Genomic DNA, 11,574 nt, shown 5'->3' with positions numbered 1-11,574 from the left:
GAGGTTTACGGCCTGTGTTGTCCTAGGATGGTGCCATAGTTTGAGCGGGACCCCTGGGTCCAAATCTGCCTATCATAATGTTCTTCTTGTAGGTTTCTAGGACCCTCTGGATCCTTCTACTTTGCCATTCTCCTGCATTCTTCACAGATGAGTGAGAGTGGGGTCTGACTTTCACACGTACTCTGGTGCCTCATATTTGACCACGACCCCTGGATGGGGAGACCTGGTGGCACTCAGAGGAGGGATAGCATGTTACCAAGAAGAGACTTGATACCCTATGAGCATATAGAGGGGGAGGTAATCCCCCTCAGGAACAGTCATAGGGGAGGGGAGTAAGGGGAAAATGGGAGGGAGGGAGGAATGGGAGGCTACAAGGGGTAGGATAACCATTGAGATGTAATATGAATAAATAAATAGATAAATAAAGTTTAAAAATTCTATTCTGGGTTATTTTGTCCAGATCTAAACAGGGAATTCTCAACAGAAGATTATCAAATGACAGAAAAGTACATAAATGTTCAACCTCCTTAGTCATCAGGGAAATGCAGATCAACATGACTCTGAAATTCTACCTTATACCCAACAGAGTGGCTAATATTAAAAACTCAAGGTACAACACATGCTAACTAGGATGTGGAAAAAGGGGAATATTCCTTCACTGCTGTTGGGAGTGCAAACTTGTATAACCACATTGGAAATCAAATTTAGAAATCAAGGAAATTGGAAATAGCTCTATCTCAAGACCCAGCTCTAACACTCTTGGGCATATTCCCAAAAGATGTACCACCATACAAGGGCATTTGCTCAACTATTTTCATAGAAGCCTTGTTCATAACAACCAGAATCTGGAAACAACCTAGATGTCCTTCAACTGAAAAATGGATAAAGAAACTGTGGTACATTTACATAATGAAATACTGTTTAGTTATTAAAAACAAGGGTGTCTTGAAATTTACAGGCAAATTGATGGAACTAGAAAAAATCGTTACTAGTTAACCCAGACCTAGAAAAACACACATGGTATATACTCACTTATAAGCAGATATGAGCCACATAATACAGGATAACCACACTACAATACACAGACCTAAAGAAGCTAAATAAGCAGGACAGTAAGGAGGATGCTTAATTCCCATTCAGAATGGCAAATAGAATACACATTGGAGCCTACCACAGATGTCTTCTTAAAGACTCCACCCAGCAGGGGAGCGAAGCAGATATTGAGACTCACAGCCAACCTTTGGGCATAGTGCAGGGAGTCTTGTGGAAGAGTGGACACAGAGGGAACAAGGAGCTCCACATGAACACCAACAGAGCCAACTTTTCTAGGCCCAGGGGGCCTGGCAGTGACTGAAGCACCAACCAAGAACCATGCATGGAGAGGACCTAGGCACCCTGCTGAGATGTAGCCAATAGGGAGCTCCACTTGTGTCCCCTAGTAAGGGGAGCAGCAGCTTTCTCTACAATGGACTCTGTTGCCCGCTCTTTGATCAATTCCGCCAGGTGGGGTGGCCTTGCCAGGACACAGAGGAAGAGGATACAAGCAGTCCTGATGAGGCTTGATAGACTGGGGTCAATTAGTAAAGGAAGAGGGCTTCCGCTTTCTGAGGACTAGGAGAGGTGGATGTGGGGAAGAGGGATGGAGGGAGGAACCAGAAGGAGAAGAGGGAGTGGGCTATGATTGTGATATAATGTGAATAAATTTTAAAAAATTAAATAAAAAAACCAAATTCACTTTTATAATAAATATATTCTCACCATATCAAAAAAATAAATAAATGAGAAAGAAAGAAAGAAAAAATAAAAAAATATAAACACCTAGTGCATTAGTTAGGCATTCTTTTGATTCCTATAGGGACAGTGTTTCCAAAAAGGCTTAAATAAAGGAAGTTGACGCATTCTCATTGTTAACATACTTGCCTGTGGGAGGAGACCTCAGACTGAAAAAACATGGGGATAAGGAAGAAAGACAGAGTCTTGCATTTTTCTTTCTTTCTGATCAGCGCACATCAATTTCCCCCTTCTGCCTTCCCTGACATTAACTGAGTTCCTGTGAACTGTGAGCCAAATAACCCCTCCTCATCAAGTTGTTTTCTATCAGATAGTTAATCATAGTAACAATGAAGATATCTCAAGGTGTCATACAAACATCTTTGAAATCATTTTCTGGAACAAATACCCTATGCAGCTGTATGCTTTACAGGGATTTGAATTGTCCTTTTCTTAACCCGTATCAGTGTCTTATGTGGCTTGTCTGCTTTTCACATGGAGAAGTATTATCAGTGCATTACTTTCAAGATTAGGTAGATAACAAGATTTATATATAAAAAATGAATTCATAGCATTGGTGAAATTTATAAGGAATGTTTTAATGAAAAAGTAGTACTTAAATAGAAATATGTTAGAAAAGTACTTGTAATTCATAATAATTTGAAAATATTAAAGTATGATGAATGAAGAAAACTTAATAATCTTTGTGCTATTTAGAGGCTTTCTAATTAGATAAAACAAGCAATTAAATTCACTTATGAGGGCACCCTTGTGAAGCTAGATAAGCTATTTTATTTCTGTTGGTCTCAATGCACCATCCAAGTTTAATTTTGTCAATTTTACTTTCCAATTAAGTTCAGAAATTGTAAGAATGGTTTGCCACAATTAACTGTCACTTGGTCTCCATCTCATCATTTAGCAGTGAATTATTGGTGACCCACCACTTAGACTGTTTTATATATAAGGACCTGATGTATAAAAGTCAGTTAACATACAGCTGTTTCTGACAAGCATTCAAAGTCAATTAACTTCCTTTAATTGCACGTTTGCTTTGTTATAAAACTTGATGTTTTGTGCCCCTGTCAATTGTTTGTATTAAAATCAGGACTTCGGGACTTTTATTTAGTTTCGGTTTTGTCACCGCATTTGAAGGAGTGCTTATCACTAGATATAGAAAATGTTTGCACAGATAGAAAAATACAGTCCAGCCTACAGCAGCATAAAGATCATAATCTTGCTGAGCAGTTGACTCCTAATGTTAGGTTACAGTATTTTGATAGTGAAAAACTTTTCTTATTGCTTCATTGTTTAAGACTTGGTTTCGTGGGTTTCTTCACATATCTACAGAATGAGTCAGACAAAATGTATCCCTTATGGGTACTCATATTTTGTAGCATTGCCTGGGAGAGTGCCCTCCTCTTCTTCTCCCTTCTCTCACTCTCTCCCTTATTCTCCTTTTCCCTCCTCTTCTCTCCCTCTCCTTCCCTGTCCTCCTTCTCATCCCTGTAATAAGCCAGCTTAACCTCACATTCTGAGAATCATCCCTCCTTAGCTTCAGAAGTCACCGTATCTGGCTGGCTCTGTATTTGTAAGAGTCATCTATTATTCTGCAAGTGTGCGTATACTTGCTTGAGTTCTAATTATGTACATCTGTGTATGCTTCTTTGCACACCACACGTGCACAAGTACCTATGGAAGCCTGAAGACGGGATCATATCCTTCGGAAGTAGAATTGCAGGAAGAAGTGAGTCACCGTGTGGGTGCCGGGCAGCAAAACCGTGTCCTCTGCAAGAGCAGTAAGTGCTATTAATCACTGAGTCATCTCTCCAGCCCCTCTACAAATAATTTAGAGCTCTTCCTTTGATAGCACCTAGAAGCTAAGTACACAGCGTGTTAGATTGTTCCTCAATGGTTCCTTTTTATGTTACCAGATCTTCAGTCGTTAAGAGTTTTGCATATTCTGTACAGAAGGGTAAATGGGGCTAACTAATAGAAAAGAAAAAATTGGCAAACACACAGAAAAAAAAATACTTCTGTGATTCAACTACTGCAGAAAGAGGGGTCAGTGCTATTTATAAAAGAGACTTAGTTTTAGCTCAGTGCACATATACAATTCAGATGGCAGGAAAGTTCTTTTAAAGCTGATTTAGTGTTCTCAGGCCCATGCTCATGCCAAGTGAGCTAAAGTAACTTGATCAGCTGAGCTAGTAAAAGTATTTAATAGACTCATCTAAGATCTCCACAAGAGTGGGCTTTTTTTTTGCCTGCAACAACAGGGCCTGCAGCTGTCAGGTCTCTTCAACTGTCACCAGCGGGCATCACTGCTGTCAATTAGAATTACCATTGAGGAGCTGAGGCACAGACACATGCGCTGCTCTGCCCTTGCACCAGCAGCTGCCCGAAGGTCAGTTCCTTGGTGTCTGGAGGAGGGAAGTTTGGCAGTGATGTGATTTGTGCATTGTCTGAACAGCTATAATCGTCAGTCCATGTGTCTTAGCAGGGAGTGTCAGATCGAGTGATCAACACTGCGCAGTGACTTTTTACTTAGAACTCATGCAAAGTATTTTGATTTTCATAAGCACTTTCACCTTGATAAAAGCTCTTTCTTTGATAAGTTTCCTTTGTCCTGGTGACAGAGAAAACTAATATGCGTTCTCTCAAAACATACTTGAAGAACAAAAATGGAAATTATTTTATAAACATCAGTGACCATTCAATTCTTGTTTTATAGAAGAACTTTTGGTAGTTATCTGTTTATTCTGGAGCACTAAGTAATTCCTAAGAACAGTGCCTTAAAATTTTTTAGTATTTTTGAGGTTTGTCTCCCATACTGAACTTTCTAGAAACAAGAAAAGGGTTAGCAAGAAACACATTTTTCTATTCCTGAACTTAAATAATTATGTTTTAGGATGTGTTCAGAAATACATGAAATTCAGAATTTCTGAAAATGATATGAAATTAAGGATATGTAATGTGCAACTAATGAAAATAATTTCAGAATTACTTTAAGCTAAGCCTGATTTCATTTTTTAAGCATAAAATAGTGTACTATTACTGTCAAAAGTAATTAATAGCAACACATTTGTTTGGATGGAAACTTTCCTTATACATTGTATTGATGTGGTTATATCCTGACAAAAAAGAAAATTCCACCCCTGGTAATTACAAAGTAAGAAAATTATTACTTAGGTTGTGGAAAACATGATTTTTACATTTATGACTCTATGATATCAGCGGATTCATAGCATCAATGCTATAATTTGGTTCAAACAGATTTGCTTGTATTTATGGAAGCAATAATTTATACACACTTTGCACATAGCAGGATATGGTAACACTTGAAATTAAACATTTAATTTACTTAGCTATCTTGCTAGCCTGCTGTAAGTTATATTTTGGATACATTATCTGTTCTAGGTTGGAAGTTGACTCTTATGGTGGTTAGTGTTGACGAGAGAACATGGGTAATATAGAGCAAGTGTTCAGCTCACAGCCCCTTACAAGGCAGGGTTTATTTAGGCCAAGCCTCAGGTCATACATACACTTGACTGTTGTGCTTTTCTTCACAAGGGGGCAGGCAATATTAAGAGCAAATGTAACACATCTGCTCTTACCTCAGGACTTCCTTCAGCAGTCAAGTCATTTCTTTCTCCCTTTTTCTTCTCATCCCCTTTTCTATCTTTCCTAACTCTCTCTATAACTTTCAGTCTTTTGTTCTCTAGAAAGACCTGGATCTATCTATCTATCTATCTATCTATCTATCTATCTATCTATCTATCTATGGAAAGCTTGCGGAGAAGAAGGAAAGATTTTGTCCTGGCAACAATATTTGTTGTGGTCATCCACACTGTGACAGGAAACGCCCTCTTGAGTCCTTAACTAAATGACAGTGAGTGCTACCCATCCTGTGCATGTTAGCTCTGTGCTGGGATCCTGGAAACCAGCCCATGGGAACATCACATTTCCAACTTCTATGCTTTGAGAACAGAGGCATTATTGCAGCTGATCACCTTGTGAAATGCTACTGGTTCAATGCCTTTCAGAAGTTATATGTTGTGCTGTGGATAACCGATGCTTTGCGTTAAATAAAAATCAAGCCAGAGGCCTCAAACCAGACTATTGACTCATTACAGTGAACATTTGCAAGTAAAACTGTTTGGACAAAAAGGTATATACTGTGTGACATACTGACACACCTTAGCTTCCACAGCAAGATTTTTTTTTTTTAGTTAATTAAGTGATTAATTTTTTATTTTGGCTGTCTTTTGTTGGGGGAGGCTGCCATGGCGGATGTCAGATATGATGATAAGGGGAGATGAGTGGGATGGGCCGCCTCGGGTGAAATTCACAAAGAATCAATAAAAGGTTTTTAAATTCTTAATAATAAACAGTTTACCTGTTCTGGATTTTATTTCCAATAATGCTTTTACAATTAATCTACAAAATCTGAGCTATGATGGTCTGCGGGTAAGAAAATGACTGGTATACTTTAAAAAAAACTTTAACCCTATCTCTAATCCCGGGTTAAAACTGACATTGGCTTCTGCATATCTTGACAAGAATACTAGACCTTCAGAATAGAAGTATAGAGTCACTCACTCTTTTTTCCCCTTAATATGAGGCTAAATGGGGCTGGAGAGAATGCTGAGTGGTTAAAGGCACTGGCTGTTCTTCCAGAGGACCCCAGGTTCAATTCACAGAACCCACATGGCCGTTTGTAACTCCAGTTCCATGGGATCTAACACCCTCACATTGACATACCTGCAGACAAAACAAACACATGCACATAAAATAAAAACTAGTAAATATTTTTATAATAATGTAAACAAATTTAAAGAATAAAACAAAATTAGAGTTTGTGTTTAGTGCCTGGAGGAAGCCATGCTCCATCCTTCCTATTCTGAGTTTTGCAAGTGAACATTCTGGAGGAGAAGAAAGAAGGGTTTGCTTGTGGGAAAACTGGAAATAAACCTAGAGCTTTGAAGAGGAACATGCAAGCTGCCTTCTAAATATACCAACATTCATAACCACCTTGAACCATAGATGTCTTTCTTACATAGAAGCCATTGTTACAATGAATGGTGTGGGGAGAAAAAAAAAAAAGGAGCATCATAGATGCTTAAGATAGAACAGATGATGGCTGTGAGCCCAGCCCTAAGCAAAACATTTCCCCCTCCCCTCTGAGGCTTGGGGCTATTGTGGAAGAGGAGATGTAAAATGTGTCTGAGCTATGGGATATGAAATGCCATTGTCTAAGCTCAATGCATTTATTGCTATGTTATCCCACATCAACTCCAGTTGCCTATACTGGGCCTACAGAAGACCCACCCTATCAAACCTTAGTCAAAAAGAAGCAGAGAAACTCCTGAGGCCATATCCCTTTACCTCTGGACAATGGGCTCCTATTAGATTTGGAGAAGGGGAATCATTGCTTTTCATTCTATATCTACTTTTGAGCCTACCATTTTTTCAAATAAATAGATCCAAATTCATGGGCACACAGACAGCCCTGGTTAACCTCAATGTGTTAAAATCCAAATTGGCTGTACTTGAAGATTAGAGAGTAATCTGTAGTAGAAAGAGTTTGGGATGGGGTGAGAGAGACCCCATTATTGTTGACCTTAGAGCCTGGGCTATTGGTGTTCTGTTCAGGAAGTTGTCTCCTGTGCCAATGGGTTCCAGGCTCTTCCCCACTTTTTCTTCTAACAGATTTAGTGTCTCTTATTTAATGTTGAGGTCTTTAATCTACTTGGACTTGAGTTTGTGAGTGGTGATAAATATGGATCTACTTGCATATTTCTACATGTAGACATCCAGTTAGACCAGAACCATTTGTTGAAGATGCTATCTTTTCTCCATTGAATAAATTTGGATTCTTTGTCAAAAATCAAGTGTCCATAGGTGTTTAGATTTATTTCTGGGTATTTGATTTGATTTCATTGATTAGCTGTTTGCTATGCCATTACCATGCTGTTTTGATTACTGTTGCTTTATAGTACAGCTTGAGATCAGGTGTGGAGATTCCTTGAGAGGATCTTTTATTGTACAATATTGTTTTTAGCTATTCTGGGTTTTTGGTTTTTCCTTTGAAGTTGGGAATTGGTCTTTCCAGATCTTTAAAAAAATGTGTAGGTATTTTGATAGGGATTGCATTGAATCTGTAAATTGCTTTTGAAAGATGGCCATTTTTACTATCTTAATTCTTCCAATCCATGAATAACCCAGTTAAGAAATAGAGTTCAGAGCTAAACAGAATTCTCAACAGAGGAATATTCAATAGCCGAGAAACACTTAAATAAATGCTCAAAGTCCATAGTCATCAGGGAAATGCAACGAAAACTCTGAGATTCCATCTTACACCCATCAAATGGCAAAGATCAAAAACTCAGGTGATAGCATATGCTGAAGAAGATGTGGAGAAAGGGGAACACTCCTTCATTGCTGGTGGGAATTAAAACTTGTACAATCACTTTTTAAATCAATCTGGCTATTTCTCAGAAAATTGGAAATAGGGCTACCTCAAGACCCAGTTATTCCATTCCTTGAAATGTATCCAAAAGATGCTCCACCACACAACAAGGACATTTGCTCAACCATGCTCATAGCAGCCATAAATGTATTGGCCAGGATATGGAAACAACTTAGATATCCCTCATTTAAAGACTGGGTAAAAAAAAAACCTGTGGTACATTTACACTATGGAATAATACTCAGCTATTAAAAACAAGGAAAATTTGAAATTTGCAGGCAAATGTATGGAACTAGAAATGTTCATCCTGAGTGAGTTAAACCAGACCCAGAAAAATACACATGGTATATAGTTACCTATAATTGGATACTAGCCCAACATGGATGTCCTCTGAGAGCCTTCACTGAGTGGGGGATGGGAACAGATCCTAGGACTTGCAATTGAGACTCCAGGTGAGAGACTTATTGGAGGATGGTCAGATAGAAGGACCCAGATGGTCCAGGAACTCTCCAAGAAGACCATCAAGGCTGGTGCAACTAGACCCAGCGGGGCCTGCACAAACTACTGTACCAATCAAGGACAATGCAGGCAGTAAAGGTAGACCCCATATTCAAATCTAGGCAATGGACAGCATATTCTCTAGGCAATGGACTGACTCTGACATGAACTCTGGTGCCCTCTATTTGACCTCTTCCCTTTGGTGTAGAGTCCTAGTGGCACTCAGAGGAAGGGGAAGCAGGCTATCTGGATGAGACCTGATAGGCTGTGATCATATGGTAGGAGATGAGGTCCCATTTTGTCACAGGCCTAGGGAGGAGGAATAGGATGAATGATCGAGGGAGGGAGGGGAAATGGGAAGATACAAGTGAGGGGATAACAATCTGAACAGTTTATTTAAGGGGAGGACATCCTACTGGGACTCTAGATGAGACAAGCATGGGAGAATGGCAAAGTAGAAGGATCCAGAGTGTCCTAGAAACCTACAAGTAGAACATTATGATAGGCAGATTTGGGCCCAGGGGTCCCGCTCAAACTAAGGCACCAGCCAAGGACAATACAGGCCGTAAACTTTAAACCCCTACTCAGATCTAGCCAATGGACAGGACATTCTCCACAGTAGAGTGGAGAGTGGGATATGACTTTCTCACGTACTCTGGTGCCTCGTATTTGACCATGTCCCCTGGAGGGGGAGACCTGGTGGCACTCAGAGGAAGGACAGCAGGTTACCAAGAAGAGACTTGATACCCTATGAGCATATACAGGGGGAGGTAATCCCCCTCAGGAACAGTCATAGGGGAGGGGAATAAGGGGAAAATGGGAGGGAGGGAAGAATGGGAGGAGACAAGGGATGGGATAACCATTGAGATGTAACAAGAACAAATTAATAAAATAATATAGAACTTGGAAAAATAAATACAAAGATATAGAAAACAAGAAAAATAAATGGCATCATGAAAACAAAAAGGCATATGTTGGTATTTCAGTGTTTAAACATCTCCCAGCAATAACATTTAGAACATTAGACCCCACATATACAGAGACTAGATTTAGGACACAATGACATCAAATAAACTTATTGTTTCACTAGCTTCTCTCCTGGTCCACTAGCTTCTTGTCATATTATTTTCTCTCAGGTAAGGGTTGGAAATCCTGTTGTTCTTCTTACGCAGTAGGAGCAGATTTTCTAGAATGCTTTAGTTTAACTATGAAAAGAACAACTATAGCCACCCATGTACTGGGATGCAATGTACCAGAAAAGCATTAGTGCTCTGATGATTCAGTGTTAGAGGCAAATATTTTTAGAGAGAACAGGAAAGAACACAAATTCTTTGATTGGTCATAGTTATAATCCTGTCCTTTTCATTTTACCTTGTCAAGGCTTTAACACTCTTACTTGGTTGCTTATGAAGGATAAGACATTAACTTTTTTTTTAAACTTTGGGAATTTACCAGAAACAATCCAAGTTGTGTTCCATTTGTACCTGCAGTTTTGAACAAGATCAAGTCTCAGTAGCTTTTAGATTCTTTTATATACTTAACAATTTCCCTGGCCTTGTCTGCTTTTTTTCTTAATTATTATACCTCTATTCTACTCAATCTACTTACTTTAATACCAGTGCTTAGCTAACCAAACTAATTAAAACTTAGTTTCTACAAAGAGATTATGGTTAGTCTAGATGGATTATATCATCAACTAATGTTTATTTGACTATATGTTAATGACTAGATTTAGAGAGAGGTAGATTTCAGAATTACATCCTGTAATATAGACATAGAGTACTCTTAACTAGGTCGGGGAGAAGACGGGGATTGGAAACAGGAGGGATTAAGTGTGGGAAAGACTGAAGGAGAGAGAATTAAAACTGATGTGTGCGTGTGGGAGCAGCTCTGGGATCAACCTGAAACGTTGGACGAAGGAAACACAAGAAATGTATGAGGATGACCTTATCTAAGTCTCCTAGCAACAGGGGATATGGAACCTGAAATGGCCACCTCCTGTAACCAGGCCAGACTTCTAATGGAGAGAAATCTTGTTTTCCTTTTATGACAGTTGCCATGGTCATGGTGTCTCTTCATAGCAATAGAAACCCTAACTAAGACACCATTATTGTCTTAGTTAATCTTCGACCCACACCATTTTTTTTTGTTTCCTACAAGACGCACAGGAGTAAAGTTGGAGCAGAAATCAAGGGAATGGCCAAGCAATGACTGGCCCAACTGGAGACCCATCCTATGATTAAGAGCCAACCATGGACATTATTAACTATGTTCTCTCATACTTGCACACAGGCACCTAACATGACTGTTCTCTGAGAGGCTTCACCTAGCTACTGAGGGAAACAGGTGTGGAGACCCACAGCCAAACATTAGGAGGAATTGAATGAGTCTTGTGGAAGAGGGGACAAAGGATTTAAGGAGCCAGATACGTCAAGAACATCACAAGAAAACATACATAATATAGGCCTATAGGGGTTCACAGAGACTGAACCACCAAAGAACTTGCACGGGGTTGACATAAACTCCTACAATATGTAACAGATATGAAGTTTGGTCTTCACGTATGTCCCCTACAAGTGGAGCAGGGGATGACTCTGATTCTGTTGTCTGTGATTGGATTCTTTTCCCTTAACTGGGCTGCTATGTCTAGCCTCAATTGGAGATGTGCCTAATCCTACTTCATCCTGATATGCCAAGGCTGGGTGATATACATGTGAGACCTTCCTTTCTCTAAAGAGAGGTGAGAGGGACCTGGAGGAGAAGATAGAGGAGAAGCTTCAATCTGAATGTAAAATAAATAAATTGATGAAAAAAAGATATAAGTTGAATAGTTGGCT

This window comes from Acomys minous, assembly GCF_964271855.1.
Source record: "Acomys minous genome assembly, chromosome: 19".
Lineage (NCBI taxonomy): Eukaryota > Metazoa > Chordata > Mammalia > Rodentia > Muridae > Acomys > Acomys minous.
The sequence above is the reverse complement of the archived record's forward strand: the minus strand, read 5'-3'. Positions refer to the sequence as shown.